This window comes from Bombina bombina, chromosome 4 (assembly GCF_027579735.1).
Source record: "Bombina bombina isolate aBomBom1 chromosome 4, aBomBom1.pri, whole genome shotgun sequence".
NCBI classification, from domain to species: Eukaryota; Metazoa; Chordata; class Amphibia; order Anura; family Bombinatoridae; genus Bombina; species Bombina bombina.
This window is the reverse complement of record NC_069502.1, coordinates 304,546,657-304,570,708: the sequence shown is the minus strand read 5'-3', so window position 1 is coordinate 304,570,708 and position 24,052 is coordinate 304,546,657. Positions and strand designations below refer to the sequence as shown.

Below are 24,052 nucleotides of genomic sequence, written 5' to 3'. Positions count from 1 at the left end.
TCCACCTCCAAATGGTGATGGGCTCCTATCAACTTCCTGTGTCACTCATACTCAGCTACAAATGTTGGGAAGTATGAAACTGTAGACTAATTCTCAGTGTTGATTACTATGGTTTAACTAAATGGAAATGCACTTCCGTTCTAGGTAGGGTTGTCATCTCGGCGATGTGTTCCTGGACACTTATGAGTTACACATGCTGCAGGGTGTGCAGACCAGTTCTGTTTTGCCCCATATCAGCTGTTGCCACTTCAGTACTGATTTGAACGATGTGTTTTGCTTCTTTGCAGGGGTTAAACACACAGTTCTGTTCATAAAATAGCACAATAGAAAATTGCTAATAGAGCATTTCCTTATTGCTTTATTATGTGCATTTAATTATTTAGATATTTGGTATGAAGACAGGCATGCAAATGATTTTAAAGCAGAAATACCAGTCTTTTTAAACTAATTGTATTTGTGCTAAGTGATGAAATTAGCTAAACTTAGGCCTCAATTCTAATTCATCAGCATCTCTCTGTGCCTCGCACGTTGATTCCCAGGATTTTAAAAGTGAACAGCATCTACGTGTGGACTCTGAGATAATTCAGTTATCACAAGATTTTCAGGTGCTTTTGTGGTAAGAAAACCCCCCCTTATACCTTGCATGGGGACCATTCAGCAATAGTACTCACAACCATCACAAAACTATTTTCTAGCAAATTTTCAAAGGACTTTTGGACTTGTCATATAATGTTTGGCCATTTAAAAAGCCCTATCTGTTTCAAGCTTTTAAAAGGACTTGAAACACTTCTAGCTTTTGTTTAACAAATTGTGCTTGTCCCACAAACCCCAGAGTGGACAAGAAGCAAATTCTGTAACTTAAAAGGATATGAAACCCAAGCATTTTCTTTTGTAATTCAGACAGAGCCATTACTTCTATTTTCAAATTTGCTTTGTTCCCATGGCATTCTGTGTTGAATCTGGAGCACTACATAATAAGACGTACTGCTGCCATCTAGTGTTCTTGCAAATGGATAACATTCTTGCAAAACCGCTGCCCTATAGTGCTCCAAGAATGGGCTGGCTCCTAAGCATACGTCCCAGTTTTTCAACAAATGATACCAAGAGAATGAAGAAAAATTGATAGTAGAAGTAAATTAGAACATTGTTTAAAATTGCATGCTCTATCTGAATCATGAAAGAAAATTTTTGTGTTTCATATCCCTTTAAAGGGATGTACAGGGGAAACTCGAAAAATTAGAATATTGTGCAAAAGTTAATTTATTTCACTAATGCAACTTAAAAGGTAAAACTAATATATGAGATAGACTCATTACATGCAAAGCAAGATAGTTCAAGCCGGGATTTGTCATAATTGTGATGATTATGGCTTACAGCTCATGAAAACCCCAAATCCACAATCTCAGAAAATTAGAATATTACATGCAATCAATAAAACAAGGATTGTACATAGAACAATATCAGACCTCTGAAAAGTATAAGCATTCATACTGTATGTACTCAATACTTGGTTTGGGCCCCTTTTGCAGCAATGACTGCCTCAATGCGGTGTGGCATGGAAGCTATCAGCCTGTGGCACTGCTGAGGTGTTATGGAAGACCAGGATGCTTCAATAGCGGCCTTCAGCTCTTCTGCATTGTTCGGTCTCCTGTCTCTCATCTTTCTCTTGGCAATGCCCCATAGATTCTCTATGGGGTTCAGGTCAGGCGAGTTTGCTGGCCAATCAAGCACAATAATCCCACGGTCATTGAACCAGGTTTTGGTGCTTTTGGCAGTGTGGGCAGGTGCCAAGTCCTGTTGGAAAATGAAGTCAACATCCCCATAGAGCTCTTCTGCGGAAGGAGGCATGAAGTGCTCCAAAATCTCCTGGTAGACAGCTGCGTTGACCCTGGACTTAATGAAGCACAGTGGACCAACACCAGCAGATGACATGGCTCCCCAAATCAACACAAACTGTGGAAACTTCACACTGGACTTCAAGCATCTTGCAGTGTGTGCCTCTCCATTTTTCCTCCATACTCTGGGTCCTTGGTTTCCAAATGAGATGCAAAATTTGCTCTCATCAGAAAAGAGGACTTTGGACCACTGAGCAACAGACCAGGTCTGCTTTTCTTTAGCTCAGGTAAGACGTTGTTTGTTGTTTAGGAGTGGCTTGACAAGAGGAATATGACATTTGAAGCCCATGTCCAGGATCTGTCTGTGTGTGGTGGCTCTTGTGAAAGTCCCCAACACTTTTGAATGGCCTTTTCCTGACAATCCTCTCCAGGCTGCGGTCATCCCTGCTGCTTGTGCACGTTTTTCTTCCACACTTTTCCCTGCCACATAACTTTCTATTAATGTGCTTTGATACAGCACTTTGGGAACATCCAACTTCTTTTGCAATTACTTTTTGCGGCTTTCCCTCCTTATGGAAGGTGTCAATGATGGTTTTCTGCACAACTGTCAGGTCAGCAGTCTTTCCCATGATTGTGATTTCTACTGAACCAGACTGAGAGACCATTTAAAGGCTCAGGAACCATTAGCAGGTGTTATGGCTTAATTAATATTAATATTCTAGGCTCAAAGTGAGTGGGTCACTTTGAGCCTAGAATATTGCACCTTTTCACAATATTCTAATTTTCTGAGATTGTGGATTTGGGGTTTTTCTCTGCATAAATGATCCATTTATATAGCCCATCTAGGGGTGTTTTTGTAAAAATGTATAGTTTTGCTTTTATTTTAATAACATTGTGCAGATTTTCAGAATCCTAACCAAGCCCCACAGTATTAGATGTATACTGATGTCACCTGTCTCCTGCTTGCTCCTGTTTGTATAATGGGTCTTTTCATATGCAGGGGAGGGGGAGTGTCTTCTCTTTCTGCATTCTCAGCCTATATCAGTGGGTGTCCCAGCCTAACCTCATAAACAGTGCTAAATTGGGAGTTTCTAAGTACGTTTTAAAAGGTTTTATACTGGATTTTTACATCAGTATCTGTGCATATTCTACTTTATAGTAATGTCTATTACATGCAGTTATATGAAAATTAGTGTATACAGGTGAAACTCGAAAAATAAGAATATCATGCAAAAGTTAATTTATTTTACTAATGCAACTTAAAAGGTGAAACTAATATATGAGATAGACTCATTACATGCAAAGCAAGATAGTTCAAGCCATGATTTGTCATAATTGTGATGATTATGTCTTACAGTTCAGGAAAACCCCAAATCCACAATCTCAGAAAATTAGAATATTGTGAAAAGGTGCAATATTCTAGGCTCAAAGTGACCCACTCTAATCAGCTAATTAAGCCATAACACCTGCTGCAAATGGTTCCTGAGCCTTTAAATGGTCTCTCAGTCTGGTTCAGTAGGAATCAAAATCATGGGAAAAACTGCTGACCTGACAGTTGTGCAGAAAACCATCATTGACACCCTCCATAAGGAGGGAAAGCCTCAAAAGGTAATTGCAAAAGAAGTTGGATGTTCCCAAAGTGCTGTATCAAAACACATTAATAGAAAGTTATGTGGAAGGGAAAAGTGTGGAAGAAAAAGGTGCACAAGCAGCAGGGATGACCGCAGCCTGGAGAGGATTGTCAGGAAAAGGCCATTCAAAAGTGTTGGGGACTTTCCTCTTGTCAAGCCACTCCTGAACAACAAACATCAGAAGCGTCTTACCTGGGCTAAAGAAAAACAGACCTAGTCTGTTGCTCAGTGGTCCAAAGTCCTCTTTTCTGATGAGAGCAAATTTTGCATCTCATTTGGAAACCAAGGACCCAGAGTATGGAGGAAGAATGGAGACGCTTGAAGTCCAGTGTGAAGTTTCCACAGTCTGTGTTGATTTGGGGAGCCATGTCATCTGCTGGTGTTGGTCCACTGTGCTTCATTAAATCCAGGGTCAACGCAGCCGCCTACCAGGAGATTTTGGAGCACTTCATGTTTCCTTCCGCAGACGAGCTCTATGGGGATGCTGACTTCATTTTCCAGCAGGACTTGGCACCTGCCCACACTGCCAAAAGCACCAAAACCTGGTTCAATGACCGTGGGATTACTGTGCTTGATTGGCCAGCAAACTCGCCTGACCTGAACCCCATAGAGAATCTATGGGGCATTGCCAAGAGAAAGATGAGAGACATGAGACCGAACAATGCAGAAGCGCTGAAGGCCGCTATTGAAGCATCCTGGTCTTCCATAACACCTCAGCAGTTCCACAGGCTGATAGCTTCCATGCCACGACGCATTGAGGCAGTAATTGCTGCAAAAGGGGCCCAAACCAAGTACTGAGTACATACAATATGCATGCTTAGACTTTTCAGAGGTCTGATACTGTTCTACAGCTATGTACAATCCTCGTTTTATTGATTGCATGTAATATTGTAATTTTCTGAGATTGTGGATTTGGGGTTTTCATAAGCTGTAAGCCATAAGCATCACAATTATGACAAATCACGGCTTGAATTATCTTGCTTTGCATGTAATGAGTCTATCTCATATATTAGTTTCACCTTTTAAGTTGCATTAGTGAAATAAATGAACTTTTGCACAATATTCTAGTTTTTCGAGTTTCACCTGTACATTTTGTTATTATATCATTTATGTATGTGTCCGTATCTCTTAAAACAAGTTAGTTTAACCTCCTGTTTGCTAGTACAACTGAATTACTGTGTCGCAAAATGATGTAGGTCTAAAAAGTGTGTCACCAACATGAAAAGGGACATAAAACCTTTTTTTTTTTTTTTCATGATTCAGATAGATACATAGATAGCATACAATTTTGTATGACACAAATTACATCTTCAGATAAGCAATACACACCAGTGCTGACTTTCTGAGTAGGCATGGTATTTGAATACTAGTGCACGGCCTTCACAGCATATGTGCATATGCCACGGAAAAACAGAAGTATTTTTGCTAATGGAAGTATATTGCAAAAATCCTGTTGTTATTAATAACTTAATAATAATTAAGTGAAAAACAACTGCCTTTACATATATTATGCAGTCATTATTAATACTGAATTAACTAGTTTGCCACATATATTTTGTGTCTGTGGCTATGCATGCTTGTGAAAACTAGCAGGGAAAATGTTCTGAAAAGTCTGCAATACCCTTATTTCTCATCGTTTTTCGTTTTTACAAATAACCTGAGGGGCCATATTAGCTCACAGAGGAACTCTGATGGCTTGGGAAAGTGCCTTAATTCTGAGCATTTATAGTGAATATTTGTATATCTTTGTATTTACCAAGGAAGATGCAACGTCTTGAAAACCACACAAATCTTGGCAAGCGCAGTGAGATGTAAGCAAACACTGGACTAACTCTATGCTCTATACAGATTCAGTAAGTAAGCTTGCCAGGCATCTAACTGGAGCTACTTTGTGGTATTTCTGCACACTGTAGTAAAATGTTTTTTTTTACTTAAATGTAAAAAGCAACATTTCAACTCTAAAAATAGCAACTGCAATTTGAAATGTTGATGTGTTGTTGCTAGCACCTCATACAATGCATGGGTTACCACACCAAGCCTCTTCCCCCAGTCTGCAACCGGTAATTTGTGTAGACTTTGCTTAAAGCAAACGTTTTAACTGACAGCAGAATGAATATTCCTAACAAATTAAAGCTGCTTTTTTTGTAGAGTGTTTTTCTTCTGTTTGTACGTGATACTCCAGAGGTTTAGCAGGTATTAAGTGCTCTGTGTAAAAAAAGGCATTTGGAGCAGTATATAAATACCACAAAAAACTTTAGCCCTGTATACAACTTTCAAATAATTTACTTATGCTGTCGAACGGTTCAGAGACCACTACAGATCACTCTGCAAAAAATTAAACTATTCAGCTGTGCAGACACATTTTCCTGGCTTAAATAAAAAGAGAGAAGCGCTCAACCTGGGAACGAACAATAGCATAATAGCTTGTTCTATGGCTAGTTACCACCCAAGAAGCAGCCTCTTTTTGCTCAACATGTGCCTTTCACAGAGAAGAACTTTCCTGAAGCATATCAGTCTGATCCTGACTTAACAGTACAGTCCAGCCCCGAAATACCAGGCAATCCCTCTCTGAACGAGAGAAACAGCAAAACCCCAGACGTACGTTTCAGCCTATTGTGGGCCTCATCAGTGAGGTGCAGCCATATCCTTCTAGGCACACTGAGCAACGAGTCCCTGGCTGTTGAGGCGGCAATGCGGGACAGCTGTTAATCTTCCCGGGACAGCAGGACAGACCCTTAAATTCGGGGCTGTCCCACAAAAATCAGGACATTTGGGGGGTATCACCCACATCTACGCAGACACTTAATTTATACAGGATAATTTGAAAAGAAAGAGTCTGGAGTCCTGGTGTCTTGTAAATCAAATTCAAAAGGCTTTTATTCTTTTAAAACAAATAGCGACAGCACTTGGGTTACAGAATCTCAAAGCTGCAGCTCAGGGTAGTGGTCACTGCTGCTGACGTGTTTCGGCTTTTCCCGCCGTAGTCATAGGGGGGTAGTTATCAAGCCGTCAACTTTTCTGCCTTCGCCGGCCCAATACGCCCGCCTAAGCTCGCCTACCTTCGCCGCCGCGGACCTGAAAAAATACGCCTAAGTTATCAAATAAAGCTGTCAAAAAGCCGCGGGGCGATGAGCAGCGGACTGTGATAGTTATCACTCATCCGATCTCGCTGCTTTTCGGCTTTTTCACAGCTTTATTGCTAGCCTGTCACTAAGCACTCACACTAAACTGCACTGTTGTACCCCCTATACCTGCGCCCCCGGAGCCCCCCGCAACTAAATAAAGTTACTAACCCCTAAAACGCCGCTCCTAGACCCTGCCGCAATTATTAAAAATGTATTAACCACTAAACCGCCGCTCCTAGACCCTGCTGCAACTATTAAAAATGTATTAACCACTAAACCGCCGCTCCTAGACCCTGCCGCAACTCTGCTAAATGTATTAACCCCTAAACCGCCACTCCTAGACCCTGCCGCAACTCTGCTAAATGTATTAACCCCTAAACCGCCGCTCCCTGAACCCGCTGCAACCTATATTAAATTTATTAACCCCTATCCTGCCCCCCTACACCGTCGCCACCTATAATAAATGTATTAACCCCTATCCTGCCCCCCACTACACCGCCGCCACTGTAATAAAATTATTAACCCCTAAACCTAAGTCTAACACTAACCCTAACACCCCCTAACTTAAATATTAATTAAATGAATCTAAATAATATTTCTATTATTAACTAAGTTAATCCTATTTAAAACTAAATACTTACCTATAAAATAAACCCTAATATAGCTACAATATAAATAATAATTATATTGTAGCTATCTTAGGATTTATTTTTATTTTATAGGTAACTTTCAATTTATTTTAACTAGGTACAATAGCTATTAAATAGTTATTAACTATTTAATAGCTTACCTAGCTAAAATAAAGAGAAATTTACCTGTAAAATAAAAACTAACCTAAGTTACAATTACACCTAACACTACACTATACTTTAATAAATTATTCCTATTTAAAACTAAATACTTACCTGTAAAATAAACCCTAAGATAGCTACAATGTAATTAATAGTTACATTGTAGCTATTGTAGGATTTATATTTATTTTACAGGTAACTTTGTATTTATTTTAGCTAGTTAGAATAGTTATTAAATAGTTATTAACTATTTAATAACTACCTAGCTAAAAGAAATGCAAAATTACCTGTAAAATAAATCCTAACCTAAGTTACAATTAAACCTAACACTACACTATCATTAAATTAATTAAATAAACTACCTACAAATAACTACAATTAAATACAATTAAATAAACTAACTAAAGTACAAAAAATAAAAAAAGCGAAGTTACAAAAAATAAAAAAAATAAAACAAACATTTAAAAAAATATTACAACAATTTTAAGCTACTTACACCTAATATAAGCCCCCTAATAAAATAACAAACCCCCCCAAAATAAAAAAAATGCCCTACCCTATTCTACATTAAAAAAGTTCAAAGCTCTTTTACCTTACCAGCCCTTAAAAGGGCCTTTTGTGGGGGCATGCCCCAAAGAGTTCAGCTCTTTTGCCTGTAAAAGAAAAATACAACCCCCCCAACATTAAAACCCACCACCCACATACCCCTAATCTAACCCAAACCCCCCTTAAAATAACCTAACACTAATCCCCTGAAGATCATCCTACCTTTAGTCGTCTTCACTCAGCCGAGCCACCGATGGAACTGAAGAGGACATCCGGACCGGCAGAAGCGATCATCCAAGGGGCGCTGAAGAAATCTTCCATCCGATGAAGTGATCCTCCAAGCGGCGCTGAAGAAATCTTCCAAGAGGCGCTGAAGAAGTCTTCTATCCGGGCGAGGTCATCTTCGAAGCCGGGTCTTGAATCTTCATCCCGCCGACGCGGAACATCCTTCTTTCCCGACGGACTACCGACGAATGAAGGCTCCTTTAAGGGACGTCATCCAAGATGGCGTCCCTTCAATTCCGATTGGCTGATAGGATTCTATCAGCCAATCGGAATTAAGGTAGGAAAAATCTGATTGGCTGATGGAATCAGCCAATCAGATTCAAGTTCAATCCGATTGGCTGATCCAATCAGCCAATCAGATTGAGCTTGCATTCTATTGGCTGTTCCGATCAGCCAATAGAATGCAAGCTCAATCTGATTGGCTGATTGGATCAGCCAATCGGATTGAACTTGAATCTGATTGGCTGATTCCATCAGCCAATCAGATTTTTCCTACCTTAATTCCGATTGGCTGATAGAATCCTATCAGCCAATTGGAATTGAAGGGACGCCATCTTGGATGACATCCCTTAAAGGAGCCTTCATTCGTCGGTAGTCCGTCGGGAAAGAAGGATGTTCCAGGTCGGTGGGATGAAGATTCAAGACCCGGCTTCGAAGATGACCTCGCCCGGATAGAAGACTTCTTCAGCGCCTCTTGGAAGATGACCTCGCCCGGATGGAAGATTTCTTCAGCGCCGCTTGGAGGATCACTTCAACGGATTGAAGATTTCTTCAGCGCCCCTTGGATGATCGCTTCTGCCGGTCCGGATGTCCTCTTCAGTTCCATCGGTGGCTCGGCTGAGTGAAGACGACTAAAGGTAGGATGATCTTCAGGGGATTAGTGTTAGGTTATTTTAAGGGGGGTTTGGGTTAGATTAGGGGTATGTGGGTGGTGGGTTTTAATGTTGGGGGGGGGTTGTATTTTTCTTTTACAGGCAAAAGAGCTGAACTCTTTGGGGCATGCCCCCACAAAAGGCTCTTTTAAGGGCTGGTAAGGTAAAAGAGCTTTGAACTTTTTTAATGGAGAATAGGGTAGGGCATTTTTTTATTTTGGGGGGGTTTGTTATTTTATTAGGGGGCTTAGATTAGGTGTAAGTATCTTAAAATTGTTGTAATATTTTTTTAAATGTTTGTAACTTATTTTATTTTTTTTGTAACTTAGCTTTTTTTATTTTTTGTACTTTAGTTAGTTTATGTAATTGTATTTAATTGTAGTTATTTGTAGGTAGTTTATTTAATTAATTTAATGATAGTGTAGTGTTAGGTTTAATTGTAACTTAGGTTAGGATTTATTTTACAGGTAATTTTGTATTTCTTTTAGCTAGGTAGTTATTAAATAGTTAATAACTATTTAATAACTATTCTAACTAGCTAAAATAAATACAAAGTTACCTGTAAAATAAATATAAATCCTAAAATAGCTTTAACGTAATTATTAATTACATTGTAGCTATCTTAGGGTTTATTTTACAGGTAAGTATTTAGTTTTAAATAGGAATAATTTATTAAAGTATAGTGTAGTGTTAGGTGTAATTGTAACTTAGGTTAGTTTTTATTTTACAGGTAAATTTCTCTTTATTTTAGCTAGGTAAGCTATTAAATAGTTAATAACTATTTAATAGCTATTGTACCTAGTTAAAATAAATTGAAAGTTACCTGTAAAATAAAAATAAATCGTAAAATAGCTACAATATAATTATTATTTATATTGTAGCTATATTACGGGTTTATTTTATAGGTAAGTATTTAGTTTTAAATTGGATTAACTTAGTTAATAATAGAAATATTATTTAGATTTATTTAATTAATATTTAAGTTAGGGGGGGTGTTAGGGTTAGTGTTAGACTTAGGTTTAGGGGTTAATAATTTTATTACAGTGGCGGCGGTGTAGTGGGGGGCAGGATAGGGGTTAATAAATTTAATATAGGTTGCGGCGTGTTCAGGGAGCGGCGGTTTAGGGGTTAAACTATTTCTTTATTTGCGGCGAGGTGAGGGATCGGCAGGATAGGGGTTAATAACTTTATTATAGGGGGGGCAGGATAAGGGGTTACTAGGTATCATGTAGGTGGCGGTGGGCTCCGGGAGTGGCGGTTTAGGGGTTAATAGGTATAGAGTAGATTGCGGTGGGCTCCGGGAGCGGCGGTTTAGGGGTTAATACACTTATTATAGTTGTGTTGGGCTCCGGGAGCGGCGGTTTAGGGGGTAATAACTTTATTTAGTTGTGGCGATGTAGGGGGGGTCAGATTAGCGGTATTTAGACTCGGGGTACATGTTAGGGTGTTAGGTGTAGACAGCTCCCTTAGGAATCAATGGGATGTCTGTCAGCAGCTAACTTGTACTTTCGCTATGGTCAGACTCCCATTGATTCCTATGGGATCCGCCGCCTCCAGGGTGGCGGTTTGAAAACCAGGTATGCTGGGCCGTAAAAGTGCAGAGCGTACCTGCTAGTTTTTTGATAACTAGCAAAAGTAGTCAGATTGTGCCGCACTTGTGTGCGGAACATCTGGAGTGACGTAAGAATCGATCTGTGTCGGACTGAGTCCGGCGGATCGAAGTTTACGTCACAAAATTCTACTTTTGCCGGTCTTTAGCCTTTGATAACTAAGGCGAATCAGCCTCGCCACAAATACGCTGCGGAATTCCAGCGTATTTGAGGTTGACGGCTTGATAACTACCCCCCATTGCATGTTTAGTGACCATTACTCTGGGTTTAAAAAGGCATAGGTTGCCTTCTATAGGGTAAAATAATTCACACCCCTTTTGCTGCAATTACATTGATCATTATGTGTTAATTACAAACAAAACTCAAGCAAGTATATGACTGACATAGCTGAGATACTTGAATAATAATAATAATAATAAAGGTGAATGATAATAAAAAATTTTTTTATTGATAATCATAAATAACCTATCTTGTGGATGGGTTGTTGGGAGCAGTCCCACATCTATGGAGATAGAAACCAACACAGATCCAATATCTCCTTCTATAAAAGATTCATCGATGACCTTTTGGTTATTTGGCAGGGTGATACAACTGAAATCAATCAGTTTGTTGAAGAACTAAACGATAACATCTTAGGACTAGGCTTCACGTTTGAGTTCAACACTAAGAGCATCAATTATCTAGATGTAACATTGGTTGGGGCACCAGACAGAGGGAAAGGGAGCATAAAAACTAGCGTTTTCAGAAAGCCATCAGCTAAGAATACCATCTTACACGCAAGAAGCAATCATCCCAACAGGGTATTTAAAGCAATAGCCAAAGGTCAGTTTGTGAGGACCTTGAGGAATTGCTCCACTAAATCCTCCTATGAGACTCAAGCAAATGAACTGGTTAGTAGATTAGTCTCTCGAGATTATCCTAAATCTATGGTTACTGCCATAAAAAAGGAGGTGAGCAAAAGAGATAGAGACACCATGCTAGCACAAGGCAATAGAACCAAACAGAAAGGGCAGGCACAGAAGACCACTTTCTTGACAAAATACAGTGATCAGTTTGGGGAAATTTGTGACATTATTTCCAAACATTTTCCACTACTAATGGCAGATGAGGGCCTTGTTGACACAGTAAGAAAAGGCTGCCGGTTTGCATTCAAAAGGGGCACTACAATTGGTAATATAATAGCTCCCACACAACTTTGCAACACAAACACCAGAGCACATGACTCATGGTTAACCACAAGGGGAGTTTTCAGATGCCACTACTATGATTGCATTGCTTGCAAACATCTTTCTCCCGGCAGTGAGTTTACCAGTACCACAACGGGCGAGCACTTTGTGCATGACAGATGTTACAACTGCAGAGCCACCTATGTGATTTATGTATTGACGTGCTCTGACTGTAACCTACAATACGTAGGTATGACAACATGAGAGGTCAGATCAAGAATACAGGAGCACGTCAACATAAAACAGGGCACACTCACAACGCCACTAATAACACATTTTTGCCAACTGCACAATAAATGTCCAAAAACCCTCAAATGGACCATTGCCAAACACATCTTACCCCCAATCAGGGGAGGAGATATGTCGTCTCTTTTGGCAAGGGAAGAAGTATATTGGATTTTGAAGTTAGGCACAAGATGGCCTTCTGGACTTAACAGTGAAGTTGACTTAATCAATTTCTGGAAATAAAGTCTACCAGAGTCTAACCTCTGAGTAACATTATTGTGTATACTTTAACTAGGGATTTCTATATTTCACAATAATAGGAATATATTAACTTAAGTTCAGTTTTGACACAATCTGAAATTTATTCTGTGGTTTTGATTGAAAACAATTACTCATACTCACATACATGAATATATACATTGTCATTACTAATACCTCAGGGTAGAGCAATGGTCTCAAAGTAAATTTTGCTGAATAAGCAAAACCACAAACTAAAGACATACAGCTACCAATTGTTAGTGCAGGAACATGAACAAGTTCATTGTGTATTCTTTAATTTTAAACCATGTTCATTTCCCACTCCAACTACCCATAAATACATCTTTTTAATTATAATTCTCCCTCAAATGAAAAAAATCTCACTACAAATAAATAAACAAATAAATTAATAATCCTAAGTATTATCTGAATGTACTTTAAAAAGTGTTAGCCTAACAGGCAACAATTGAAACGCTTTAAATGAATTTCCTAAAGCAGTACCCCAGAGTGGAATCACTCAGCAACTCGTTATGAGAAAAACACTATCGTCAGTAGTAATAATTTACTAATCAATAAGATAGGTTATTTATGATTATCAATAATATTTTATTTTTATTATCATTCACCTTTATTATTATTATTATTCTTTAAGTATCTCAGCTATGTCAGTCACATACTTGCTTGAGTTTTGTTTGTAATTAACACATAATGATCAATGTAATTGCAGCAAAAGGGGTGTGAATTATTTTACCCTATAGAAGGCAACCTTTGCCTTTTTAAACCCAGAGTAATGGTCACTAAACATGCTATGACTACGACGGGAAAAGCTGAAACGCATCAGCAGCAGTGACCACTACCCTGAGCTGCAGCTTTGAGATTCTGTAACCCAAGTGCTGTCGCTATTTGTTTTAAAAGAATAAAAGCCTTTTGAATTTGATTTACAAGACACCGGGACTCCAGACTCTTTCTTTTCAAATTATCCTGAACCAGCAAGGAGTCTCCGGTGTAAGCTCTCAAGCCTGTATACCCTGGGCCACTACGGAAGGATTAAGGAGCAGTGACAGGAAGGTGACGTCACACGCTCCATACAGGCACACGCAAACGAACTGAACCACAGACGGTGAGTGACTAGAAGAGGGGAGAGAGCAGCGCGGCCGGATTCCTGCAGCAAGCGGTTTGGAAAAGTCTCCCCCAGGACCGAGCACCGGACAGTTGTGGAAAGTGAGTCAAACAAATTACAGTTTGAATATGTTGTTTGCTGTGTGCCTGTCATTAACTCCTTTGTGAACTGTGATTTATCTGTGGCGGTTTAAAAGTGATTAGTACTCTGCGGCAATACATGCGGATAGGAGTAAACAAACTTTGTTCACTTTACTTAATTTATACACTTTTGTTGTTGGTTATTAAAAAACAAACAAGCATTGCTGAGCAGGAATTTTGAGGACCTGGTGCTACATAAGTGGTCTTTTGGTTACATGACATTTAGGTGGATTTTAGACCATTGTCTGAGGCTGTTAATAAACACAAAGCCACCAATAACTGGCCCAAGGCAGTTCTGGTACTGGTGGACATCTTCTACTATCTACCCCAGCCTTTATTTTTTAAATCACCCTTTTCCATCCTTGAAGGGACAATAAAGTCATAATTAGACAATTAGGATTTAGACAGCGCATACAATTTTAAACAACTTTCCAATTTACTTCCATAATTTAATTTGCTTCCTTCTCTTGATATCCTTTGTGGAAATGTTTATGTCTTTGTGGAAAAGTTCAGGAGCAGCAAAGAACCTAGGTTCTAGCAGCTGATTGGTGGCTGCATATATATATATATATATATATATATATATATATATATATATATACAGATTGCCATTGGCTCACCCATGTGTTCAGTTAGAAACCAGCAGTGCATTGCTGCTCCTTCAACAAGTGATACCAAGAGAATGAAGCAAATTTGATATTAGAAGTAAACTGGAAAGTATGTTCTACCTAAATCATGAAAGAAAAGTTTTGGGTTTCATGTCCCTTTAAACCATCCTTGATTGGAATCCTGAGCTATACATGTAAAAAAGGAACAAGGTCTTTTTTTGTTTGTTTGGTTTGCTACAGAAATTAAAGCAGTACTTAGCTACTGCCTGTCATTGATACAGATAACATGATATTATACTGTGCTATATTAACCCTTAAAGGGACAGTCTACACCAGAATTGTTATTGTTTTAAAAGATAGATAATCCCTTTATTGCCCATTCCCCAGTTTTGCATAACCAACACAGTTATATTAATATACTTTTAACCTCTGTGATTATCTTGCATCTAAGCCTCTGCAAACTGCCCCTTTATTTCAGTTCTTTTGCAGTTTAGACAATCAGTGCCTGCTCCCAGATAACTTCACGTGCACAAGCACAGTGTTATCTATATGAAATACGTGAACTAACACCCTCTAGTGGTAAAAACTGTTAAAATGCATTCTGAAAAGAGGTGGCCTTCAAGGTCTAAGAAATTAGCCTATGAACCTCCTAGGTTAAGCTTTCAACTAAGAATACCAAGAGAACAAAGAAAAATTGGTGATAAAAGTAAATTGGAAAATTGTTTAAAATGAAATGCTCTATCTGAATAATGAAAGTTTATTTTGGCCTAGACTGTCCCTTTAATATAGTGCAGCGTGTGTATAAGCCACATAACCATTAACCATTACATGTAAACTAAATAAGTAAAATAAAGAATTGAAACTTACATAAAAACAGTCATAGAAATCTATTATCTGAGGGAAATTACGCACCTGCAATATCCAATATGAATAGTGTGGCACACTATACTACAGCTTGCACCATGTATATTAAACATCGACTTATGACTAATATGAGCACAAAAATGCAAATAGTATAGATTTTTCATGAGCAGGATTAGTGGTCCTTACTGCTTGAATTTATGCACTCCGCTTGTAATCTAGACTGTTTTGTTATAATTAATAGATCTTAAAGTGAAAGTCAATCCTAGCATTTGTGAAACACTAGGATTGACCATTAGAACAAATAAATGGAACTTTCATTCATGAAGTATAAAACACTTCATGCAGAAAGCTCCTTTATTTGTTTCAAGTGTTCGCCGCACTGAGCTGCTCAGGCTGCCCATGGCAGAACGCTGTTTTGTTTGAGAGGTGACGTTTTCACCTCTTAGCCAATAGCCGTACTTAGAATTATTATATGTCTGTGTATATACATATTTCTATAATGTATGCATATATATATATGTTGACCCCTTTATTCGGGACTATGTTATTCTAAGAAATGAAACACACAACACCAAATGGGGTAAAAAGGCCGCAGCTTGTTTTATTAACAAATTCTATTAGCATATAAACAAACACAGGTAAATAACTCCCATGATAACTTTAACATAAACAACCCCCCCTCCTCGGGGCTTGCCCATTAATCCATTGTACTTCCCTCCGAAGGTCCCCATCAGGAACCGTAATATATACCTCTCCTGCATGGCAGGAGGTACCCCAGCAAACTCCACAGACCACCAAAGGCAAGCCCCATCCGCCAAGCTGCGACAGGATTAACCTCCTCAACCGTAAATTTAGGGAGGGAGGGAGGGCGCTTCCTCTCACCGTCAGGTCCGGATAGAAGGTGAACCTACTTCCTGCTCACTGGCTCCTTTATGCCTTCTCATGTGCCTGCCCCCAATCCAACCTCTAACTGTTCCCTATCCACTAGCCCTGCTCTGGGGTCAAATGCCCTTACAAAATAGGCATTTCTGCAGGGCTGGGATGACCCCTTTATTCGGGACTACGTTATTCTAAGAAATGAAACACACAACACCAAATGGGGTAAAAAGGCTGCAGCTTGTTTTATTAACAAATTCTATTAACATATAAACAAACACAGGTAAATAACTCCCATGATAACTTTAACATAAACAACTCCCCCTCCTCGGGGCTTGCCCATTAATCTATTGTACTTCCCTCCGAAGGTCCCCATCAGGAACCGTAATATATACCTCTCCTGCATGGCAGGAGGTACCCCAGCAAACTCCACAGACCACCAAAGGCAAGCCCCATCCACCAAGCTGCGACAGGATTAACCTCCTCAACCGTAAATTTAGGGAGGGAGGGAGGGCGCTTCCTCTCACCGTCAGGTCCGGATAGAAGGTGAACCTACTTCCTGCTCACTGGCTCCTTTATGCCTTCTCATGTGCCTGCCCCCAATCCAACGTCTAACTGTTCCCTATCCACTAGCCCTGCTCTGGGGTCAAATGCCCTTACAAAATAGGCATTTCTCCAGGGCTGGGATGACCCCTTTATTCGGGACTACGTTATTCTAAGAAATGAAACACACAACACCAAATGGGGTAAAAAGGATGCAGCTTGTTTTATTAACAAATTCTATTAACATATAAACAAACACAGGTAAATAACTCCCATGATAACTTTAACATAAACAACCCCCCCTCCTCGGGGATTGCCCATTAATCCATTGTACTTCCCTCCGAAGGTCCCCATCAGGAACCGTAATATATACCTCTCCTGCATGGCAGGAGGTACCCCAGCAAACTCCACAGACCACCAAAGGCAAGCCCCATCCGCCAAGCTGCGACAGGATTAACCTCCTCAACCGTAAATTTAGGGAGGGAGGGAGGGCGCTTCCTCTCACCGTCAGGTCCGGATAGAAGGTGAACCTACTTCCTGCTCACTGGCTCCTTTATGCCTTCTCATGTGCCCGCCCCCAATCCAACCTCTAACTGTTCCCTATCCACTAGCCCTGCTCTGGGGTCAAATGCCCTTACAAAATAGGCATTTCTCCAGGGCTGGGATGACCCCTTTATTCGGGACTACGTTATTCTAAGAAATGAAACACACAACACCAAATGGGGTAAAAAGGCTGCAGCTTGTTTTATTAACAAATTCTATTAACATATAAACAAACACAGGTAAATAACTCCCATGATAACTTTAACATAAACAACCCCCCCTCCTCGGGGCTTGCCCATTAATCCATTGTACTTCCCTCCGAAGGTCCCCATCAGGAACCGAAATATATACCTCTCCTGCATAGCAGGAGGTACCCCAGCAAACTCCACAGACCACCAAAGGCAAGCCCCATCCGCCACAAGGATGGCTTACAGCTGGACCCCGCCACTACCCAAGGCCTTTTCTACCCCTTCTTTCAAATTAAAATTGAACAAATGCAGCCCCACCTCGTTCAAATGGACTCCATCTCTCAGGAAAAAACATGCCCCAGCCTCACCTTCAAATTCCACGTGTCGTATTGACACCCCCCCCCCCTTTTTTTTCTACAAACTTGCTCAAAATTCTATTGATTTTCCTCCTGGAAACTTCCACCCTCCGAGCATCCCACGCTGCCCACCAATTCAGCCGAGGTTCTATCTTGGACCACACTACAATGAGCTCTGGGAACAAGTCCCATAATCTTAACAAATCCCTCTTTACTCCATCCAACAAATCTTTCTGAGAGATGGAGCCCAAATCATTTCCCCCCGCATGGATCACCAACAGCCCAGACGGGCCGTACAACCTGGTCCCACCTCAAACCCCGAAACCCCAACCAACGTATCCGCACCGCACTGTCCTCCAAACCCAGCTGGCCTCCATCGTCCTTTACCATTGCCGCTCGCCTAGCCCAATAAATGTAGGAATGGCCAATAATCCAGCACTCCCAAATACCTAACCATAAGACAAGAAAAAGAAGAACAAAAACATCCCAAATTAACTTACAGTATTAAGTCTCTCCGTACATAGGATCTAAAACTGTCAGAAGCCCACCTCCCAATCCTTTTAGTCCTTGCATCCGAAATCCCCAACATTCTCGCCTCTGTAGCTGCCCCTATTCTAAAAGAATGGGACCCAAAATCAAGCTCTGGTAACCCCAGTTGCACTAGCACTTTCCTAAAGACTGCAATAAACTGGAAACATGACAACGAGTCCCCATTCCTGTGCACCAGCAACGGGCCGTCGCCCTGCGGCCACACCCGCAAAAATGCTGCCACGGCCTCAATTGGGCAACATGTACCCCCAATTGCTTTGAGGCTTAAAGCTCTCCCTTGTCCACCCTGGTCAGTTTTCGACCTCCTTAGCCATATGAAAAGCTCCCTCTCTTGGATCCAAACATCACATCTCTGAATCCCCCCTCCATCTCTCCTATTCGCCCCCACCACCTCGGAGACCCCGAAAGGCCGTGAAAAAGACTATCACGTACGCAACCCGAAACAGAACCACCTCATACATCCATACACACATCCGAGCATCCCACCACCCTCTGTAATAACGCAAAAATAACCGGTCTCCTAGAGTCCGAGACTCTACTTTCCCTACACAAGCCACTGGTGGCCATTCGGACCACAAAACCTTTGGTAACATCCTCCCACCCCAACAACTGGCAAAGGAATGCGAGTGCTGCTAGCCTACGCTTCACCATGGCCCTTGATACCCCTTGGGTACCCCATTCCGACATCCACCTCAAGAGCACTGGCAACCAGCTCTGGGCCGTGAAGGCCTCCCCGGCCCCTCATAGCACCACACACCATTCTCTCCATACCTGAGCATAGGCCCTCCACGTGGACCCCGACAAGTCCCCCTGTACCATCCTCATCAAGCTAAGAAGTCCACCTTCCATAAGCTTCCCTTCCACCTCTGCCAATGGAGCCAGCTCCCGGAACCTGTCCCTCTGAAAATGGGAAAGAGAATCAGCTATCCCATTGGATCTCCCGGGCACATGCACAGCCTTGAAAAGTACATTACATCTCATGCATTCTAGCACAAACAAACGGAGGAGACTCACAACCGGGGGGGGGGGGGAGGATGCTGACAATGAGTTGACAGCTGCTACTACTCCCATGTTGTCTGAATGAAAAAGAACTTTTCTGTCCCTCAGGAGCCCCGGCCAAATAGTCAAAGCCACCAACAATGGGAACAATTCTAAGAACACCAAGTTCTTAATCAGTTTCCCAACCCTCCACTCCTGTGGCCATGCATCCGCGCACCACTTACCCCCCAAGTATACTCCAAACCCCTGAGCCCCCGAAGCATCCGTGAATAGATGTACATCAGGATCATCCCACCCCACCTGTTGAATCAGCGACCTTCCATAAAATTCCGCAAGGAATCTCAGCCATATCCCCAAATCGTCCCTCAACGCCTTTGTCAAACGAATGTGGTGGGACGCCTCCTGGACCCCCACCGTGGCCAAAGACAATCTCCTACAGAATACCCTCCCCACCGGAATAATTCTACAGGCAAAGTTAAATTTTTCCAGCAGGGATTGCATCTCTCTCAGCGTCAACTTCGTCTTCCCCAAAGCTTTTTGTAATACACTGCGTAAATCGACCACCTTGTCCTCCGGCAAACTACACTCCATCTTAACCGCATCAATGTGAATTCCCAAGAAATTCAGTGCCACACAAGGGCCCTCTGACTTATCACCAGCCACCGGGATCCCGAACTCCCTTGCAATCTCTTCAAAGGAGCCCATCAACCGCTGGCATGAATCACTGCCCACAGGGCCTACAAAAAGGAAGTCGTCCAAGTAATGAACCATGGACTTCAACCCCGACGATCGCTTCATGACCCACTCCACGAAACAGCTGAATGTTTCAAAATATGAGCATGAGATCGAACACCCCATTGGCAAACATAAATCAACAAGAAAATTTCCTTCAAATGCACAACCCAGCAAATGGTGGCATGTCGGGTGAACTGGAAGCAATCTAAAAGCTGCTTCCACATCAACTTTGGCCAGGAGGGCCCCCCGGCCTGCCTGCCGAACCAAGGTCCCTGCATCATCAAAGGATGCATAACGGACTGCCACCAAGGCTGGGTTGATCCCATCGTTAACCGAAAAACCTTTCGGGTACGACAGGTGGTGTATCATGCGGTATTGCCCCGGGACCTTCTTGGGGACCACCCCGAGGGGAGACAGCCTCAAATTTGGTAGCAGACGAACCACAAAGGGGCCCGCCATTCGACCCAGTGCAACCTCCTTCCCCAATTTCTCCCGCACCACCCCCGGAAATTCCCTGGCTGATTTCAAATTCCCTGCCATCCCTCCCCCTTTCACGTCCTGAAAGGGGATGAGGAAACCTGAGCTGAAACCCGTTAAGAGCAACTCGGCATCCCCCCGTCTGCCCCTCACCTCAGCGTACTGTTTTAGCCAAGGGGCCATCCTTCTGATGTCCACTGGCATCCTGGCCCTGTACACCCACTTCCCCTGGTCTGCTCCCTGCCTTTCCTTTCCAGAAACATTTGGCATAGGAGTGCACCCCCCCACATCCTGAACACTCGTGCTTGTACTTGCACGATGCCCTGAACCGACATTGCCCGTCGTTGTACTGAAAGCAGAGGCCTTTCCGTAAGGCCACTGCAGCGCCTGCGCCGGCCATTCCCGGGTGGCTGCTCCCCCCAGCCTGAAAGGACTGGCCCACGTGTAATGGAGTCATAATCTCCAGCCAAATCCTCATGTCCCTGTCGTCCCACCTCATGTCAGGGCGGACCGCTATTCTCTGACGAAACTGTTCGTCATATCTCCACCACGCCATCCCTCCGTAGGTACGGTAGGCAGAGGAGACCTCATCAAAATAACAGAATAGGACAGAGCCCTGCTCAGGAAATTTCTGAGTAATCACGCTAGCCAGGATATAGAATGCCCTGGTCCAATTCGCAAACGTCTTCGGAATTTTACGGTACAGCTTTTTCCTCTCCTCCTTTTTACCTTGTTCCCCTTTTGGATCCTCCTTCATTTCCACGAACTGATCTATGGGGAGGAGGGAAAATAACTCTAGAAACTCCCTCATCCATATCTTGTCCTTTACCTCCGCCACCAAATGCAGCCCCAAGGGGCCTATAGAGCATAAGCACGGTCTCCGCAAGGCATCATCAGACACTCTGATGGTTACAGCCTCTGTACTCCCAGTGGAACCCGACGTTCCAGCCACAATGCCAGCTGCTTCCCCACCTTGGGGCGCTATGGGTGCCTGCTCTGCCCCTGCTGCAGGGATCCCCACCTGGGGCCCAATCACCGGGTTCCCAACCCCTACTGCACCCACTCCTGGGGCTCCCTCTGTCCATGCCCCTGCCGGGCTCCCCTGACTTCCTCTCCCACATGACTGCTCTACCCTAGTAATTAAGTCCTTTAAACCTTGCAATAACACATTCTGCATCTCATTCACCTGCCCACTCTGAGGAATAGTTGAACTCCTACCTTTTGGCGCCTCTGCTGGAGTCCTGTGCGCCGTCTCAGCTCCTGACTCCCTTGTAGCTCCCGGCTTGCTCATCCGTCTCCTCTCCCTTGTCGGCGACTCCCTTCGCCTTTCCAGCGATCTCCTCCTGGGCCTTGCCTCTCTCCTCCTTTCGCTAACTCCTATCTCTGTCCGTCCTCTCAATCCTCGCCCACGTGGGTGAACTCCTCCTATCCTTGCTGTTTCTGCTCCTCATCGGGGATCGGGACCTTCCTTGCCTCTGACCTGTCTCCCTGTGAATGCTGGGGGAGTGTTCCCGCCTCTGCATGCTCCCCACCTGTAAAGGCATACCAAAGATACCATCCCGATTCCCACGCGCGCCACCTCCCCTCGCCCTGGAGTTGCTCCTACCCCTCCCCCTATCCCCAAACCCCCTAGGAGGAGATAAAGACCCTAATAACTGCGCCAAGGCGTCAAGTTCCCCCACCTGGCCAGTCGTAACATGCTCCTGGACCTCCGACTCCTGAAGACTGTCTCCATCAAAATCGCTAGGGATATCCTCTATTACTATGGAATCCCCGCCCCTCTCCGGGGTCCCTCCGGGCTCTGTCCTGCAACATCCTTCCGGGGTAGAAGCAAGCAGCACTAGCATAGAAAAGAGGGAAGGCAGTTATGACTCAAACAAAACCTCTTCCACCCCTCACAGCTCCCCCTTTTCCCCTTTTTTTAAATTTTTTTTTTTACAATTGTACCCCCCCAAAAAGACCTCTCCCCCCTTTCTCCTCATTTCCCAATCCAAAACCCTCCTAGAAGGTTGACTCATCCCTCCCCCCCTGAGTCCTCCCTACTTGGACCCCCCCACCTCCCCTACACCCCCACACTCATCTGCTTCCCCCACCTACCCTAAATGATATATATACCCCTTCACAACCGCCCTTCTCTACTTGGTCCCCTTCTCTCTCTTCATACCCTCTAACCCCTCTCTTGGGCCTACCAACAGCCACATTTGTACTATTCCATGCCCAGGCCTACTAATTCCCCCCTTTTTGCCCCCCCCCCCTTCCACAGCTAACGCTACTCCTTGGGCCTCCCCTGCTACTTACTTTTACCCCCCACGTGCTGCCATAACCTCTGTCTCCCTGGCCTCATTTGGGCCCCCCTTTCTTCCAATGGCCTCATCTGGGCCTCTGTACCAGGCTTCATTCTGGCCCCCTTTTGCTTACCTAACCGGCCTCATTTGGGCCCCCACTTAATGGCCTCATTTGGGCCCCCCTTTAACGGCCTCATTCGGGGCCCCCTTTGCCCCTTCGTCTCCGGCCTCATCTGGGCCCCCCTCTACGGCCTCATTTGGGCCCCTTGTACAGCCATCTGCCCTTCTCCCTTAGCCGTTTTGTGCCCCCTCCTATCTAAATATCTATTCCCCATTTTTTAGACCCTTCATGGGCGAATCCCCCCCTTTTCAGGCCCCCATACATTTTCGTCCGTTTCTACCGCCACACTGCACATCCTTCGATAACTCAGTGGCTTACCTGCTGGCGCAGCCGATGCTGTCACCTCCTGCCTGGATCAGGCCTGGCGCGTCACAACACCCACATGACCGCCGTCTTCTTCCCGCGCCGACTGCTGCTGCAGGTCGCTCCTCTGCGGGACGCTCCTTCTTCTGGCCGAACGCCCTCTGCTTCCTCTTCCGACCATTCCGGCTGCACGTCCTCTTCTTGGACCCGCCTCAGGACTGAGGCGCTCCGGCGGCTACGATCGCCGCACCGGTCTAGCCCTGGGGGATGGTCCCTCCTCCGCTGGCTGCTCCTGGGACCCGGCTCCAATAGGTAAGACCCCTGCTGCCTGCAGCTGTGCCAGTAACCACTGAGGGCCTCTCTCCCTGGCAGCAGCTGCAGCAGCAGTGAACAGGTCCTGAAAGTCTGCCATGTGAGTGGTAAGTACCCTGACGTTCTGTCCGGGCTTGATGTAAGTGAAAGGAAGCTTCCTCTCACCGTCAGGTCCGGATAGAAGGTGAACCTACTTCCTGCTCACTGGCTCCTTTATGCCTTCTCATGTGCCGCCCCCAATCCAACCTCTAACTGTTCCCTATCCACTAGCCCTGCTCTGGGGTCAAATGCCCTTACAAAATAGGCATTTCTCCAGGGCTGGGAATACAAGCATACACTTATATAAACATATGTATATATATATAGATAAATATATATTGTAACTCAATAAAGGGGAATTTGTATTTCACAACTACAAGGCCTAGAAAAGATCCCACTTCACCAAGATAAAGGTTTTTGAATCCAGGGCACCAGGGCCTAATTTTAAGGTGCAAGTGGCTCCCTGGTACTTGGGTTTGTCAAGCCCTGTAATAATAATATAGTTTTGCAGTTTTATGGAGATCAGTTTAACAATTATTTGGTACATTTGCTAAGATTCCACTCAATTAGACTTTATGTTGCCAAAAAAA

The 24,052-nt window shown here is 43.3% G+C and overlaps 1 protein-coding gene across 1 annotated transcript in view; it reads right to left on the bottom strand.

Annotated features, from left to right (window-relative positions):
• The window catches only part of PCOLCE2 (procollagen C-endopeptidase enhancer 2), a 166,144-nt gene that overhangs the window by 45,163 nt on the left and 96,929 nt on the right, over positions 1-24,052 (bottom strand). The window lies entirely within an intron of this gene.